Raw genomic sequence first — 19059 nt, 5'->3', positions numbered from 1 at the left:
ATTCAGTGTATTTTCCTCATCTCAGGTCTACAGGTGACTAATGTTTTTGAATCACAGAATGGCTGAGTTTGGAAGGGACCTCTGGAGGTCATCTTGTACAACCCTCCTGCTCAAGCAGAGTAACTAGGAGCTGGTTGCCCAGTACCACACCTGAGTGGATTTTGAATATCTCCAAGGATGGAGACTCCCCAACCACTCTGAGCAAACTGTTCCAGTGCTTGGTCATCATCACAGTAAAAACGTGTTTTCTGATGTTCAGGTGTATGCTGGTTTTACATTAAAACCAACCCACAAAAATGACTTTTCTAAAAAGAACTACTAAAAGCTTCCTCTATGTCTAACAAAAACCAATCAGTGATTAATTTTGAGAACTAACAACCTGTTAAACCACTAAAAAGGTTGAACATGCCTCTGTGAACACACATTTTAAAACAAACAAACCCCAAAAATCACTCTTTTCCTTCCGACCTCAGTACAAATAACAATCTAACCTGACCCCTCCACACGGCCGGGCCAGGCTGGGTGGGCCCCATCCCATGTGGACTGGGCCCCAGAGATTGCTAGGCAAGGGGAGGGGAGGTCATTAGCCATTAAGATCCCAACTACTTTCCCCTTCCCCAAGCACATCCAGACCAGCCTGCGGGTCGACTGGAATGCTACCACTACTAAGTCTCACCAAAAGCCACCAGGCCCTGGGAGCAGCTACAAGCCAAGCCAAGCCCCCTCCAGTGAGGCCCGTGTGGCCCGAGTGGAAGGGGGGGGGAGCTGGGCTGAGCCCTAACAACTACCAAACAAAAAGAGAAAAGACCATTAACCCACAACTAAAATTAAATACAACAGAAACCAAAAAACAACCATATAGCCAAAGCAACCACCACCATTTCTCATTAAATCTAGCCCAAGCCTCAGCCCGACTGCCAAAAAAATTTTCCATCATAAACAACTCTAACCACCACTCAACTAAAATCTCATAACCCTCTACAAACCTCAAACAAAATATTAACTCTTTCGCTACATAAATAAAATCTACAAACATCAATTCTCTCTTTTAAATAAAAAATCCTTAAAATTATCTTACAAACTATAATAATAAACTATAATAATAAACTATAATAATAAACTATATTAATATCTCTATAAGTCATAAAAAAGCATAAAAAGTAAAACATTCACATTACAAACATATACAAAACATCCATACTAAACAAACCAATATTAAAATAGCTATAATCCCATAGAAATAAAAAAATCTATAAAAACCCTTTACCCTCAGGGAAGAAGAAGAAAACCTCTAAAAAGAAAAATCTAAAAGTTTTCTTCGAATTCTTATTTTTTTCTTATAATTTTTATTAATAAACGTTTTCTTTATACCCTTTAAAATTTTAAACCTACTTTACTTTTTCTCCTAATCCTATCTCACAACAAAAAACAAATAAATAACTCTAATTAAAACACTAACAATTTAACCAACACTAAACTCACCACATAAATTAGTACATTAACCAGAAAATCTCAAATTAACAAATCAAAACCACTACACAGTGGAACCTCCTGTGTTTTAGTTTGGTTTTCAATTTTCAGAATCCAAGGGGCTATTTCTGTTTCCATTCAAATCTTAGTGATTTGGGTCCAATACCTAGTGGGCTTGGAAAGATATAATTCATCTTTCCCATAACTCAGTTGAAAGTAAGAATAATTTCTTTTAAGCCCAACTGTGGATACTAACTCTTGTTATGTAGGCTATGAAGATGATAACACATTCTGAGAAAGAAAGAGTTAACCTTTTTGATGTTCTTGGAAAGATTTAAAAGCCTGAGAGAGTGTGGTGAGTTGACCTTGGCTGGATGCCAGGTACCTACCAAACCACTTTATCACTCCCCTTCCTCAACTGGACAGAGGAGAGAAAGTATGATGAAAGGCTTATGGGTCGACATAAGAACAGGAAGAAATCACATTTGCTGTCATGAGCAAAACAAACTTGACTTGGGGAAATTAGCATTATTATAGACAGGTAAAGAAATTATAAGATAAATAATCTTATAATTAAGGCTAATTAGGCTAATCCCTGCGTCTATTGGGCGGAAGTCATTGGTGAGGATAAACCAATCATTGGATGCGGACTCCGTCGGGGTGAAGACTACTTTTACCTCGACGGACTCTTCGATACAGGAGCAGATGTGACAATTATACCAACCGAGAATTGGCCATCACATTGGGAGTTGCAACCCGTGGCTGGCAGAATACAAGGAGTCAGGGGGGCCCAATTGGCTCGGCAGTCAAAAAGCGTAATTAAAATTGAGGGACCTGAAGGGCAGGTGGCTAATGTCCGCCCTTTTGTTATGGAGTATAAAGCTCTCCTGTGGGGCAGAGATGCCATGTCGCAATGGGGTGTTCGTATTGAGATCCTGAAAACCCCGTGGGATTTTTCTTAGTGGCCACTGTGGAGCCCCCTGTCCAGAAACTGAATTGGCTATCTGATGAACCAGTATGGATAGATCAGTGGTCACTTAACAAACAGAAATTGCAGGCGCTCAATGAACTCGTGGAGGAGCAGTTAGCCAAAGGTAACATCGAGCCAACCTGGAGCCCATGGAATTCTCCGGTCTTCATCATCAAAAAGCCGGGGTAGGACAAGTGGCGGCTCCTTCACGACCTTCGTGAAATAAATAAAAAGATAGAAGACATGGGGTCTCTGCAACCAGGTATGCCCTCACCCTCAATGCTGCCACAAAATTGGAATCTGGCAGTCCTAGATATCAAGGATTGTTTTTTCCAAATTCCCCTCGACCCCGAGGATGCACCAGGGTTTGCCTTCTCAGTTCCTTCCATCAACCGGGAAGCCCCAATGAGGCGCTTCCATTGGCGGGTACTGCCTCAGGGCATGAAGAACAGCCCGAGTATCTGTCAATAGTACGTGGCCTCATTGCTGTCTCCTGTCCGTGACAAGGCAGGGGAGGCCGTCATCCTGCACTATATGGATGACGTGCTAATTTGTGCCCCCATGGACGACATACTGCAGTATGTCCTTGACCTTGTCATCGAGGTTTTGATCTCTGCAGGGTTTGAGCTCCAGAAGGAGAAAGTTCAGAGGATGCCCCCGTGGAAGTATCTCGGGCTCCAAATCACCAGCAGGACTATTGTCCCACAGAAATTGGCAATTAACACCAAGCCAAAAACCCTTGCGGATTTCCACCAGCTGTGTGGGTCATTGAATTGGGTCAGACCCTGGCTAGGATTGACCACCGAGGACCTAGCTCCCCTTTTCAATTTATTGAAAGGGGGAGATGAGTTACTTTCTCCTAGGGTGCTGACCCCAGAGGTGAGGGCAGCTCTGGAAAAGGTACAGAAGGCGATGGGGACGAGACAAGCCCATCGCTACCTGCTGAACCTGCAATTTGAGTTTATTATCCTGGGACGGCTGCCGCACCTCCACGGCCTCATTTACCAGTGGGACCAGGACCAGAGGGACCCCCTCTTGATTATAGAGTGTGTGTTCCTCAGTCATCAGAGGTCCAAAAGTATCACCAGGCCACAGGAGCTGATGGCGCAGCTGATCAGGAAGGCCAGGGCCCGTTTGCGAGAGCTGGCGGGTTGCGATTTTGCGTTCATCCGAGTACCACTTGCCTTATCATCAGGCAAGCTGACTAAGGAGGTTTGGGAGCATTTGCTCCGGGAGAATGAGACTCTTCTCTTTGCCCTTGATAGCTACACAGGACAAACATCTGTCCACCACCAAAGTCATAAATTATTTAATTCAAATTTCAGTCTGGTCCCGAAAGAAAAATTGAGCCGGGTGCCGCTCAAAGCTCTAACTGTTTTTACAGACGCATCTGGGGCTTCGCACAAGTCAGTCATGACTTGGAAGAACCCCCAGACTCAGCAGTGGGAGGCAGATGTTAAGGTTGTTGAGGGTTCCCCTCAAATTGCTGAGTTAGATGCAGTCGTTAGAGCTTTCGAGAGGTTCTCAGAGCCACTTAATTTGGTTACAGATTCGGCCTATGTGGTGGGTGTGGTGTCAAGGGCAGAGAACGCTGTTTTGAAAGAAGTCTCTAATCCGAACCTCCACGGTCTGCTCTCGAAGCTGATATATGCTGTCTCCCACCGAGAGCATCCGTACTTCGTGATGCACGTAAGATCGCACACAGACCTGCCAGGCTTTATTGCCGAGGGTAACCAGAGAGCGGACAACCTGGCCGTGCCAGCTGATATGGCCGGGATTCCTGATATTTACCAACAGGCAAAGCTGAGCCATCAGAAATTCCATCAGAATGCGCCTGGCTTGGTATGGCAATTCCAACTAAGCCGTGACCAGGCCAAGGACATTGTGGCCACATGTCCCCAGTGCCAGAAGCTTGGGGTGCCAACCCTGAGCTCTGGCATCAATCCTAGAGGCCTGGAGAGCTGTGAGTTATGGCAGATTGATGTCACCTACGTTCCGCAGTTCGGCAGGTTGAAATATGTACATGTGAGTGTGGACACCTTTTCCGGGGCAGTCTTTGCTTCTGCCCACACAGGGGAGAAGGCCAAGGACGTACAGAAACACCTTGTACAGGCCTTCTCTGTGTTGGGGATCCCAAGGGAATTGAAATCGGACAATGGCCCAGCATATGCTTCCACGGCCTTCCGGGAGTTCCTGCAGAGGTGGGGAATCAAACATAAGACTGGCATCCCGTTATTCCTCTGCAGGTCAGGGCATGGTTGAGCGCACCCACCAAACGCTCAAACGGGTCCTGGAGCAGCAACAGGGCGATACTCAATTCGATACACCTCATACTAAATTGCAAAAAGCCCTTTTTACCATCAACTTTCTTAACTGCTCCTTCGAAGTGTTGAATCCTCCCATTGTGAGGCACTTCGCAAACTCTTCATCATTACGGTTGAGAAAACCCCCTCCCGTGATGGTGAAGAACCCGGAGACCGGTAAAACGGAGGGCCCACATGAGTTAGTCACCTGGGGTCGTGGGTACGCTTGCGTATCCACGCCCTTTGGTTTGAGGTGGGTCCCTCAAAGGTGGGTCCGGCCCTATACTGCCAGTCAGGGACATCTGTCAGGGCCAACCTCTGGAGATTTCAAATATGCAGCGCTTCGTCGTCGCCGGCGCCCCTCCCTGGAACACCAAGGGTCCCCCAGAGGGCGGGACAGCCCCTTCTCCAAGTTGTTTCCTCCCCCTGAAGTTCAGGACCTATTTGAGTAACCCATTCCCTTTTCCTGTTCTGTTTTAGTCAGCCATCCAGAGCCCCAGGATGTGGTACACCCTTCTCATCTGGGCGTGTCTCTGCCAGTCTTCGGTGGAGTGGATAGTCCCGCAGCCAAGGAAGAATGTGTGGGTCACCCTGGCCCAGGTCATGCAGCAGGACCATCTCTGCTTATCAACTGCGGCAACAGGGAATCCACTTTCAACCTGCCTGGTGAGGATCCCATTTCAGCCCGACGAATATCCCAAGACAATCATCAACATGCGGGATGATTTTAACCCCCAGTGGTGGCACCCCTCCTATGCCTCCTATCCTATGACCAACCCCCTCTGGGCGTGGCAGGAGTGGTCTAAAGACCTTCCCAAAGCACCCGAGGAACCTCAGGAATTAGAGTTACTTGGTTCAGCCCCATCCCCTTTTTGTGTTCAGAATCATTATAGATGGTCCAACCCCGAATCTTACCTAAACGTTATCCAACCCAACCTTGACTATAGAGCTGCCGCGTGGTGCAACGCCACTACCCAGATTGAGGGGACCCCTGTAGACCAACCTCGTCAGCTAGGTAAGGGGGTCTTCTTGATCTGTGGCGACCGGGCGTGGGCAGGCATCCCCTCTTGCCTGATAGGAGGGCCGTGCACCCTTGGACGCCTGACCCTGTTTTCGCCTAACCGTACCCAAATTTTGAATTGGAAATCTAAAAAAACAAAATTGGCGATCCAAAAGAGAGAAGCTCATAATTTGGACGAAAATTGCTGTCCTGGTTTTGGGCAAATTTGGGGGAAAACCTCCAGAAGGAGCCCCCAGACAGCAAACCCCACGACTCCTCCCCCCCACCCCACCGGGTTCGGGAAGAATTTCCTCGGAGAAGAGTGGGAGAAAAAACCTGTTTATTTAACAAGCAAGACACTCCCCAGCACAGGGAAAAAAGACAACACCAGCTGACAAAAAAGCTCTTTCACCGTTCTGAAGGGATGACAAACTCAGTCTCTCCGGCGAGTGGTCGCTCAGTTATCAGTCTCTGGCGCTGGGGATGACTGCTGCAGGTGACAGAGTGTAGACTCCCAGTGTTTCTTGGGGTTTCCCAGGTCCCCGTCCGGAACAGGTTCAGATGGTATCCAGGAGAGGGAGGGACGGGGTGGAAGAGAAAACAGTCCAGGGAAAAAGTTGGACTGCCTAGCTGAACTAACTAATAAGAAAAAAGCAAGGGCAAAGCGAAGGAAAGAAAAAGAGGCAGAAGCAAGCAAGCAGGCAAGCAAGCAAGCAAGCAAGCAAGCAAGCCGAGCTAAAACCTCTCCTAAACATAGACCATGGGGGAGGTGAGCCGGCTGATAACAAGACAGAACAAAGCTTCACTTTCAGAGTCAGTCCTGGAAGCACAGGACATAATACCAAACATAATCAGGACACACGATTGGAGATACAAACACCATAACATCACCCTAGGACATTCCACCCCTTATCTCCATATCGTGAACATACTAAACAGCATGTAAAAACTTCAGCAAGTAGAAATTTCCATCTTTCACTTACTCGGACACATTTTCTTCCATCTCACTTGCTCAAACCTTCGACACTTACACATTTCCTTCTATCTCACTTGCTCAGACCTTTGACACTTACATATTTCCTTCTGTCTCATGCTGCCTCACCCCACAATCAGATCTCCCTGAGGCACACATCGTGTTGTTCCATCTCTCTGCATTACCCACCATGTACAACCTGGTCCTTGAGCAAAGACAATCCCATGAATGGGTTTGTCTGTACTCGGGGCAGAATTGATCCAAACTGCCTTCCCTAACAAACCTCTGATATGTGCCACTGGGACTTTGTCTCCATCTACTATATTCAGGGGCTCAGACTGGGCAGGGCCCGCTCGGTTGGTGGAACCCCCCCCGGGTGTTAACTAACCAAGTGGCCTTTGCTAAATGCTGCTCCCAGTTTTTGAAAGATCCCCCACCCAATGCTCTCAAGGTGGTTTTTAACAGTCCATTGTACCTTTCCACTTTCCCTGCAGCTGGTGCATGGTAGGGGATATGGTACACCCACTCAATGCCATGTTCCCTAGCCCAAGTGTTGATAAGGCTATTCTTGAAATGAGTCCCATTGTCTGACTCAATCCTCTCAGGGGTGCCATGCCTCCAAAGGACCTGCTTTTCCAGGCCCAGGATGGTGTTACGGGCTGTAGCATGAGACACAGGGTAGGTCTCCAACCATCCAGTGGTGGCTTCCACCATGGTCAGTACATAGCGCTTGCCTTGGCATGTCTGGGGCAGTGTGATGTAATCAATCTGCCAGGCCTCCCCATACTTGTACTTGGACCACCGCCCCCCATACCAGAGGGGCTTCACCCGCTTGGCCTGCTTGATGGCAGCGCACGTCTCACAGTCATGGATAACTTGAGAAATACTGTCCATGGTTAGATCCACCCCTCGGTCTCGTGCCCACTTATAGGTGGCGTCTCTGCCCTGATGACCTGAGGCATCATGGGCCCATCGTGCTAGGAATAACTGTCCCTTGTGTTCCCAATCAAGGTCTATATTTGACACCCCTATCTTTGCAGCCTGATCTACCTGCTGATTGTTTTTCTGCTCTTCATTAGCCCTACTTCTGGGAACATGGGCATCTACATGGCGAACCTTCACAGGTAATTTCTCTAACCGGGTAGCGATATCTTTCCACTCTTCGGCAGCCCAAATTGGTTTTCCTCTACGCTGCCAGTTAGCCTCTTTCCATCTCTCCAACCATCCCCACAGAGCATTGGCTACCATCCATGAATCGGTATAAAGGTAAAGCTTTGGCCACTTCTCTCTTTCTGCAATGTCTAAGGCCAGTTGAACCGCTTTGAGTTCAGCAAGTTGACTGGATCCACCCTCTCCTTCAGTGGCCTCTGCTACCCGTCGCGTGGGGCTCCATACGGCTGCTTTCCACCTCCGATTCATCCCCCCAATGCGACAGGAACCGTCGGTGAATAGAGCATAGCGTGTTTCCTCTGCTGGCAGTTGGTTATATGGTGGAGCTTCTTCAGCCCGTGTCACTGGTTCTTGTTCCTCATCTGTGACACCAAAACTTTCACCTTCAGGCCAATTTGTAATTACTTCCAAAATCCCAGGGCGATTCAGTTTTCCAATCCGGGTGCGCTGTGTAATGAGGGCAATCCACTTGCTCCATGTAGCACTGGTGGCATGGTGGGTTGAGGGAACCTTTCCTTTAAACATCCACCCCAGCACCGGTAGTCGGGGTGCCAGAAGGAGTTGTGCTTCTGTGCCAACCACCTCTGAGGCTGCTTGGACCCCTTTGTAGGCGGCCAAGATTTCCTTCTCTTTTGGGGTGTAGTTAGCTTCAGACCCTCTGTAGCTCCGACTCCAAAATCCTAATGGTCGGCCTCGAGTCTCACCAGGCACCTTCTGCCACAGGCTCCAGGACAGACCATGGTTCCCGGCTGCAGAGTAGAGCACGTTCTTCACATCTGGTCCCGTCCTGACTGGGCCAAGGGCTACTGCATGAGCAATTTCCTGCTTTATCTGGGCAAAAGCTTGTTGCTGCTCAGGGCCCCAATGGAAATCGTTCTTCCTGCGGGTGACCAGGTAAAGAGGGCTCACGATCTGACTGTACTCAGGAATGTGCATCCTCCAAAAACCTATGGTGCCTAAGAAAGCTTGTGTCTCCTTCTTGTTGGTTGGTGGGGACATAGCTGTGATTTTGTTGATGACATCAGTAGGAATCTGACGCCGTCCATCTTGCCACTTCACTCCCAGGAACTGGAGCTCTCGAGCAGGTCCCTTAACTTTACTCTTCTTGATGGCGAAGCCGGCTTCCAGGTGGATTTGGATGATTCTCTCTCCTTTCTTGAACACTTCTGCTGCTGTGTTCCCCCACACAATGATATCATCAATATATTGTAAATGTTCTGGAGCCTCACCTTTTTCTAGTGTAGTCTGGATCAGTCCATGGCAGATAGTAGGACTGTGCTTCCACCCCTGGGGCAGTCGATTCCAGGTGTACTGCACTCCCCTCCATGTGAAAGCGAACTGAGGCCTGCACTCTGCTGCCAGAGGAATGGAGAAAAATGCATTGGCAATATCAATAGTGGCATACCACTTTGCTGCCTTGGACTCCAGCTCGTACTGCAGTTCCAGCATGTCCGGCACAGCAGCGCTCAGTGGTGGAGTCACTTCATTCAATGCACGATAGTCTATGGTCAATCTCCATTCTCCTTCAGATTTACGTACAGGCCAGATGGGGCTGTTGAAGGGTGAGTGGGTTTTGCTGACCACCCCTTGGCTCTCCAGCTCACGGATCATTTTATGGATGGGAACCACAGCATCTCGAGTTGTTCTGTATTGTCGGCGATGCACTATGGAAGTGGCAATTGGTACCTTTTGCTCTTCTCCTTTCAGAAGTCCTACAGTACTTGGATTCTCAGACAGTCCAGACAAGGTGTTCAATTGCTGGATGCCCTCTGTCACCACAGTTGCTATCCCAAATGCCCACCTGAATCCTTTTGGATCTTTAAAATACCCCCTTCGGAGGTAATCTATGCCCAAAATGCATGGGGCCTCTGGGCCAGTCACAATAGGATGTTTTTTCCATTCATGTCCAGTCAAGCTCACATCAGCTTCCACCAAGGTAAAGTCCTGTGATCCACCTGTCACACCAGCAATAGAAACAGATTCTGCCCCCACATATCTTGATGGGACTAATGTGCATTGGGCACCAGTATCAACCAAAGCTTTATACTTTTGTGGTTCCGATGTGCCAGGCCAACGAATCCACACAGTCCAGAAGACACGATTTTCCCTCGCCTCTCCCTGGCTAGAGGCAGGGCCCCTCTAAGCCTGTTTATCCTTCTTTCCTTGAGCATATGTCTTAGAGGTTCCTTCAAGGGGATCAGACATATCATCATCATCATCATCATACTTGGCAGCTTGGCTACGGGCAACTGGAGCTGCTCTCCTTTTGGTGGAACTTCCTCTTTGAGTCTTGCCTTCCTTCAATTCACGCACCCGTTGTGCCAGAGCAGCAGTAGATTTTCCATCCCATTTCCTCATGTTTTCTCCGCAATCACGTAGGAAGAACCACAGCTCAGCTCGTGGGGTGTACCTCCTCTCCCCATCAGGGGAACGTCTGCGTTGGATACCAGGGCCTCTAATTTGTACTGCTGAGATTTGGAGAAGGTCCTCTTTAATCTCCTCCCTGAGTCTTTTATGATTCTCCTCTATCTTGTCTTCTAATTTCTGCAGACGTGTTTCCACAGCTGCAATTCTGGCATGTGTTGGGCCATGCACAGCATCTGCATATGCTCGGAGCTTCTTTGCCATATCAAGCACAGTCTCATCCCTCTCGTCCCGCTTCATTATTGCTAAAGCAGAAGCGTATTCATGGGGCCCAAGTCGTACAAGTTTTCGCCACATCACAGATGTACACGGTACCAAGTCCGGATTCCTAGTTGTTATGTCATCTGAGAAGATAATCTCTGCCACTGCCATTTCTCTCAGGCGTTGGATCCCTTGTTCTATCGTCTTCCACTGGGTCTGCTGCATATAAAGATCATCTGCACACAGGTATCTTTGTGCTACACTGTCCAGGACCCGTGCCCAGAGGCTGTGAGGGTTAGGCCCTCTCATCATTCCTTGGTCAATAACTGGATCATGTGACACAGTTCCCAAATGCCTGGCTTCAGTGCCGTCCAGAATTGTAGCCTCGCCTGCAGCATCCCAAAGACGGACCAACCAACTAATTATAGACTCATCAGGTCGTCGGGTGTAATCCTTTCTTAGGCCACGGAGGTCCTTTAGGGAAAAAGACTCAATATTGGCCTCTGATCTTTTACCAGTTGCTTTGACTCCTGGTTTTATGTCAGGAGGCGTTGAGGGTCCTTCTCCTGCATCATCATCATCATCATCATCATCCACTGGTAGATCAGTCTTGTCTGTGCACTTTCCACTTCTCGTGCTGGTAGCAACAGCCATTGGTTGAGGCTTACTGACAGGTTTAGCTGCTGGCTTAGGCTCACTGTCTGGTGTAGTTGTTGGCCTCGAGCCTGGGGTGTTGGCTGCAGCCTGAGTGACTGGGATAGTGGCTGATTTATCTGCCTGTCCCCCTTCCTCTGTCTGCTGCCCTACAGTATCTAGCAGGGTACGGTAAGCATATGCCAGGGCCCAGCTCACTGCAATGATCTTCTTCTCCTTAGAATTACCATGGCACTTCTCTTTCAGGTACTTTGCCACCTCAGCTGGGTTCTGAATTTGTTCACATGGAAAATCCCAGGATGTAGGGTCAGAAAATTCCTTTAAGATTTGGCCCATATCCTCCCATTTCCCACACCATTCAGGATTCCTCACTCCTGGCTCTACTCTGGGGTCAGGGGTCTCAGCCCCTCTAGAAATCTCAGCTCTCATTCTAGAGAAACTGCAAACTGTATAGAGAAAGCTTACTATATTAAACACCAGAAAGATGGTCTCTTTAACACTCAGGGGAAACTGAACATTCTCTAATAAGGATGTAACAAATTCAGAGGAGAAGAAGGAGAACAAAGGCTGAAAAGCCTCATCCCCTGCTTCTCCTCTAACAAACTGAGTGCACAACCACAACCAAGAACCATACATTCCTGGAACAGACTCCAGCACCTTTATAAATCTCCTGCAGGCCATTAAAACCAAGCCCAGCCCGATGGATATTTTGGTCAATGCCCCTCTGCTACAGAAACTACGCATTAGGGACAATACCGGAGCTATTTCTGGATAAGCAAATAAACCTAGGGACCACAGAGGTATTAAGACTTCAAAAAACCCTAGGGACCAAAAACCCATGCAGGCCTCCACCCCAAAAGACATGAATTCCAACAACATAGCCAATAACTGCTCTATACCAACACAAAAGAATTTGAACCAAATTATTATTATTAGAACAGGGTTTTTTCCCACTTTCTCGAGCCCCAAGATGGGCGCCAATATATTTGTCCTGGTTTTGGGCAAATTTGGGGGAAAACCTCCAGAAGGAGCCCCCAGACAGCAAACCCCACGACTCCTCCCCCCCACCCCACCGGGTTCGGGAAGAATTTCCTCGGAGAAGAGTGGGAGAAAAAACCTGTTTATTTAACAAGCAAGACACTCCCCAGCACAGGGAAAAAAGACAACACCAGCTGACAAAAAAACTCTTTCACCGTTCTGAAGGGATGACAAACTCAGCCTCTCCGGCGAGTGGTCGCTCAGTTATCAGTCTCCGGTGCTGGGGATGACTGCTGCAGGTGACAGAGTGTAGACTCCCGGTGTTTCTTGGGGTTTCCCAGGTCCCCGTCTGGAACAGGTTCAGATGGTATCCAGGAGAGGGAGGGGACGGGGTGGAAGAGAAAACAGTCCAGGGAAAAAGTTGGACTGCCTAGCTGAACTAACTAATAAGAAAAAAGCAAGGGCAAAGCGAAGGAAAGAAAAAGAGGCAGAAGCAAGCAAGCAGGCAAGCAAGCAGGCAAGCAAGCAAGCAAGCAAGCAAGCAGGCAAGCAAGCAAGCAAGCAAACCGAGCTAAAACCTCTCCTAAACATAGACCATGGGGGAGGTGAGCCGGCTGATAACAAGACAGAACAAAGCTTCACTCTCAGAGTCAGTCCTGGAAGCACAGGACATAATACCAAACATAATCAGGACACACGATTGGAGATAGAAACACCATAACATCACCCTAGGACAATTGCAATTCAGATGTTTTTCATTGGTCTAAGTCCAAAAGAGTTGCTGTCTCCATCTTTTTACCGTGGGTGGCAGCAGCTAAAGCCCTAGGTGAATTGGGCCGCCTAGAGTGCTGGGTAGCGAAACAGGCAAATCTTACATCAGCGGCCTTAAGCGACCTCCTAGCAGATAAGGAAATTACCAGGCAGGCGACCCTACAAAATCGGGCAGCAATAGATTTCCTGTTGCTTGCGCATGGCCACGGCTGCAAGGACTTCGAAGGCCTCTGCTGTCTCAACTTGTCATTTCGGAGCAGCAGTGTCCACTCCAAGATACAGCAAATACAAGGCCTTGTCACGAACATCAAGGAGGAATCCGAAGACTGGCTGAGAAACATCTTTAAAGGCTGGGGACTTTCGGGTTGGCTGGTTTCAGTTCTCAAAACCATTATTTCTATTGTCCTTGTTATTATTCTCGTTTGTATTGCTATCCCCATTATTAAGACCTTAGTTGTCCGCAGCATCTCCCCATCACCCCAAGTGAACCGTGCAGAGGTGGGGCCTATCCTGGATTGGGATCTCGAAGATCCCCCAACTGGTGAAGACATGGAAGCAGTTGAGGAAGAGGAGGATGGGCTCACCTCTGGCGAGGACTTTGAAAATGACACTTCTGTTTAAAAAGAAAGGGGGATATGTAGTGTTGCGTTGTTTAATGTTAATTTTCCTTCTGTGTTGATGGTTTGTCCCAGTTTCGTTCCCCTAAGTTAAGTACATAATGGTTTTTCCCTTTCCCGCCTTTGCCCTAGTCAGTCATCCTAAACCCCTCCCCTTTATCTGGAACCTTCCCTGTCCCTCACCCTAAACCCTGCCCCACTGGATGTCAATCCTTTGTAGCCCCTCCCTTTGTTCTCGAAGTTTCTGTGTCAAGCATTCCCTTTTGCATTCATGATTGGTTATATTGTATGTATCCCCACCCTCGGTTTACCTTATTGGCTCAATGTACCCCTTTCCCCACCTTCTGTACCTCCCCCCGTTAACCGTTATTGGCCAGAGTTTTGTGCCCTCCCCTTGCTCCTCCTCCGTACTTAAGCCTGTGTAGAACCCATTCTAACTGCCTTTTGCGGTTCCCTCTCCCAACCTCCGGACCTGTTACCTCTTCCTTCAATAAATCCCTTCCCCCAGAACCGTAAAAGGTCTGTCCTGCGCCTCTTTGTCCCTCCCTGACGACTCGCCCAGGCTTAGCTGTTGCTACACCTCTTCTGTGGCTCCCAGAGTGGTGCTGGGGAGGGGCCACTCACCGACGCAGGCTTCCCGGAGCTAGCTGGTAGCCCAGGTGAGGTGGGCAGTGGGTAGAAGAAACGTCACCCATCAAAGCCACTCCATGACTCCCCTCCTCAACTGAACAGGGGAAAATGCTTCATCAGTCAAGAAAAGGACAGGAAGAGATTACTCATCAGTTACCACCATGGGCAAAAGAGATTTGACTTAGGGTTATTAGTTGAATATATCATTAATAAAAATCAGAGTAGGAGAATCAGAAGTAAAAAAAAATCCTAAAAACAGCTTGCCCACACCCCTGCGTCCTTCCAAGACTTAACTTTATTCCTGAATCTCTACCTCCTTCCCCACATTGGTGCAGGGAGACATGGAATAGCCAGTTCATCACTTATTTTTTCTTCCACTCCTTCCTCCTCAGGGAGAGGAGCCCTTCCCCTGCTGCACAGTGGCATGCCTCCCATGGGAGACAGTCCTCCATTAGCTCCTCCAGTGTGAGACCTTCCCACAGGCTGCAGTTCTTCATGGACTGCTTCGCCAGCGGCTCCCTCACAGATTCGCAGTAAACCTCCTCCAGCATTGGCTCCTCTCTCCAAGGGTCTGTAGGTCCCTACCAGGAACCTTCCTCAATGTGGGCTTCCCACCACGGGCCTGTGGATGGTGTTTTTCCAGCATCCCCCTTTTCCAGCATGGGGTTCTCCATGGGCTGCAGGGGAACATCCTGCCTCACCATGGTCTGCACCATGGGATGCAGGGGAACTTCAGCTCTGGTTCCTGGAGCACGTCCTGCCCTTCCTTCTCCACTCGCCTTGGTGTCTGCAGAGTTGTTCCTCTTACATATTCTCACTCTACTCTTCTTTGGCTACAATTTTCCCTGTGCAAGAACTTTTTTTTTTCCTTCTTAAATATGCTACTATAGAGGTGCTCCCATGTCACTGAAGGGCTTGGCCTTGGCCAGTGGCAGGTCCATCTTGGAGTCAGCTGACACTGGCTGTGTTGGACATGGGGGAAGCTTCCATCAGATTGTCAGAGAAGTCAAGCCCATAGCCCTCCTGCCACCAGAACCTTGGCACACAAACCCAATGCAGACAGAGATGCTGGTCACAGCCCACTGTGGTCCAGGAGATCTCAAAGTGCTTCACTCAAGACCACTGTTCATAGGGTTGTTAGATGATTTGCTTTAGTTATCTTGGTCACAATCGGGGAATTTTAACTGGGATTTTCCTCAAAATAGTCCAATAACAATAATATTGTTCCACTTGGGCTGGTATTTAGACAAAAATAAGGTTTTAAGTCTATTCATTAGAAAACTGGAGCTCATTAGACAACAAAGGTTCTTGGGAACAGCCAGTTCTTTTGATAATCTCAAGGGTAAATTAACTCCCCATTAATCAAGGCCAAGGCTTACAAGAATTCCTTGGTCATAGAGCAGTCAAGGCAGGGAGGTAAATGGGGGATGTGCACTACCATATGCACCCAGTTTCATGCACAGTCTTGGGATGTACTTCTCTAAGACTGGTTAGTGTTTCAAATAGACAAAAGCATGGGATTAGGCATTTTTTAAGGCATCTTTCAATGAGAGTGCATCCCAACAAATACCATTTGCCTACTGAAGGCTTGAGCTATGGTCTTAAGGCATTACTAGTGTATTTGGTTTCATCTATGGTAAAAAGGGGTTTAATCTGTGCTAAAAAAGAAAAAAATTAATAAGGACTGGGTTGTTTTTACAGGGTCCTGAATGGCTATGTAGTGTATGGAGGCTGCAGAAATTAGAGCCTTGAGAAAGTGTTAGAGATCCCCAAGCTAATGTATATCAGCTGATTTCCAACCTATATGGGTGTGTTAGTTTGGCCCAGCCTGGTTTTTGGTAGCAGATGGTGTCACAGAGGTGACTTCTGTGAGAAGCTGCTAGAAACTTCCATTACGTCTGACAGAGCCAATCTCTGATGACTCTGAAGATGGACATGCTGCTGGCCCAATTAGAGAGGTTAGTAACGCCTCTGTGATGACATATTTAAGAAGAAAATCAAAACAGCACAGTTGCAGTTTTTTCCAGAGGTAGTGAAGCACCGCTGCCAGAGGCCATCGCCAGCATGGCGTGTGATGATGTGCCACCACGGCCACCACCATTTCGGGGTGGCCTGCAGTGAGCCTTGCCTGCTTGGCTGCACCTAGTCAACCATGCTGCAGGCGAAGAGGGCAGGGGCAGTGGCTCCCCCTTCCCAGTGTTCCACATAAAGAGAGGCATTAAATAGCGCCAGTACCATGGCAGCCACCACTGCCCACATGCCATGGGGCCGCCTGGCCAGCAATAGAAGCATGGTGAGCAATTCACCAACATAGAACCTAGATGAGATCAACCTCTTGGCACCGTGGGATCCTGCAAGAATCTTTGAATTAGTGGAACTTGTTGGCAATGGTACCTACAAACAGCAGTTTTTCTTCTAGTCATAGAAGAGGAGGAAGGGAGGACATGTAAGGAAAAACAACATGGTGACACCAAAGTCAGTGGAAAAGGAAGAGGGGAGGAGGTGCTCCAAGAGTTGTAGCCGAGATTCCTCTGCAGGCCTCTGTTGTGAGGACTATGACAAAACAAACTGTCACCCTGTAATGCCTGAAGTCCACAGGAGGTGCAGAGATCCACTCGCAGGCTGTGGGAAAAGTGCTCACGCTGGAGCAGGTGGATGCCAGAGAAAGGTGTGGTCTAGTGGGAGACCCGAATAGAGAAAGAGGGCCCCTGCTTCCAGAGACAGAGAGAGTCCTGGCTTCCAAACTAGAGCAGCCTATCCTTAAAAGACTGCACCCCGTGGACCAGTGACCCATGTCAGAACAGTTTTGGGAAGACTGTTTGGCTGTGGGAGGGACCCCACAGCATAGCAAAGACTCCTGAATCATGGTTTTAAAGAGTTAAGATTTTTGCTAAAGGTAGAAGTAGTTTCCATGACCAAGATGTAAGTTAGGTAGGTAAATGGTAGGTTAATGATTACTAGATGCTTAGGCTAGAGCTAATTGGTATAATTATCTGCTATTATAAATTTACGTACAGAAGAACGTAAAATAAGCAAACCGTTAATCATGAAGCACGGAGCCTTGGATCGTGCCAGAGGGTCACTGAGACCTGATGAAGACTCTCCTGACTTCATCCTTCAAGACCACTGACCCATTTCGAGACCACCGACCCAATTCAAGAGAAGAGCTGTGTACGCGTGAAGGACTAATGGGCTCATTTTAATATGGGATGGGGATGGGAGGTGTTGGGGTTATGCATATGTATTGTATGTAAGATCTTGGGGAATAAATAGATGGCAAAGAACCTTGTTCGGGGCGGTCACGCCTTTCGGAGGTGACTCCTGTGCAGCCCTGCGGTGAATAAACATATCACTTTCTAACTTTAATTAGTTAGAGGGTCTTTGTCCATGATTATATTGGGTTTTTAACGATTCAGCCATCACTCAGAGCCAGAGCCACTTGAGGTTTGTACTACTGGGAGCTGGGAACTGAGGATTTTTCTTTTAACACTGGACAGTGCTTTTTCCAATGTCCCCACTTTCTACAGTATGCACACTGGTCCTTCTCTGTATGGGAAGCTTTGTTGGATGACTTTTCCTGAGTTGACTTCTTACCAGATTGGGATTTAACTCTTTCAGTTGGACCCCTATCTCGAAACACCTTCCAGGCAAGCTCTAGCAGTTTATCCATATCTCGGACTCCCTCTATCTTTTGCAGCTTCCTTCTTATATAATTTGAAGCCTGACCCATAAACACCAAAACCAAATGTGCTTTACCATCAAGGTCTAGATCAGTATATTTGATAGCAGTTTCTCTTAACCTGTTTAAAAAATCAGATGGTGATTCATCATAATTTTGTCTCACTTCATAAAGCTTTGACCAATTTATAGCTTTAGGTACTCCATGTTTTAACCCATATACCACAAGACTTGGATATGGTTTTAGCCTCGCCATATGTTCTGGTATATTTGGATCCCACCCAGGATTCTCAAGGGGAAATATCTGAGTGACGGTGCCTTGAAGCAATCCACTGGCTATGCTCCCCTCCACTGAGGTTATGATGGCTTTATTGACCATTTGTCTCTCAGTGGGATCAAGTAATGTATCTAACATAAAGTTCAAATCCACCCAGTCAGGGTTTTGTGAGTTAATAGCCCGTTCTACTAATTTTGCCACTTTATCTGGGTTCTCTTTATATTTCCCCACAGTAGTTTTCCACTGCTTTAACTCTATAAGGGAGGATGGTACTTTCACATACATCGGTCCCTGATTACCAACTGCTTGTCATAAGGGGGGTTGCAAAATTAGTTCTCTTTCTTTCTCCCTTTTTGAGCTAATACAGTAGGCAATTGGGCTATGTTCTCTGAGGGCGTTTCTTGCTGTCCTTCCCCTCTTCTGCCTGTTTAAGGCAGCAATAATCTCGTCCATCTCATCATCCTTTTCTTCCTCCTAAGAGCCATTTGAGCAAGAGCTGACTCTGTTGTAGCCAAGAATCTACCTCGGTTAGTCCCAATCCTAGAAAGCATCATGCAAGACCTATTGCGACATTGCTCCCGGTCTGTGTGTCTGCCATCTTTGCTGATGTCACCTTCCGAGGCAGCTCCCTGGCCTTCGGGGTTGCCATGGTATCTCACAGGCCTGAGAACAGAGGAGGTGCCGCTCCCCCTATGGGAGGTTCCCTCTCCGCCTTCCCTGTAAAAGGCCCTGCGCCCCGGCCCCTCCTCTCAGTAGAAGGCTTTACCCCATAGCCCTTCCTCTCGGGACAGTGCAGAGGGTTGTACACACTGGCTATCTCCTCCCCCCTTCCTCACCCCTCGGGTCGGTGCCGGAGACAGCGGCAGGAGCAATGTCCATTGCTGCCAAGGCCCGCCTTTCTCCTCCTTCGCTGACTGGGGCCCCGCCTGAGCTGTGCCTCCCT

This window comes from Sturnus vulgaris, chromosome W (assembly GCF_052056855.1).
Source record: "Sturnus vulgaris isolate bStuVul1 chromosome W, bStuVul1.hap1, whole genome shotgun sequence".
In the NCBI taxonomy this organism is placed as follows: domain Eukaryota; kingdom Metazoa; phylum Chordata; class Aves; order Passeriformes; family Sturnidae; genus Sturnus; species Sturnus vulgaris.
The sequence above is the reverse complement of the archived record's forward strand: the minus strand, read 5'-3'. Positions refer to the sequence as shown.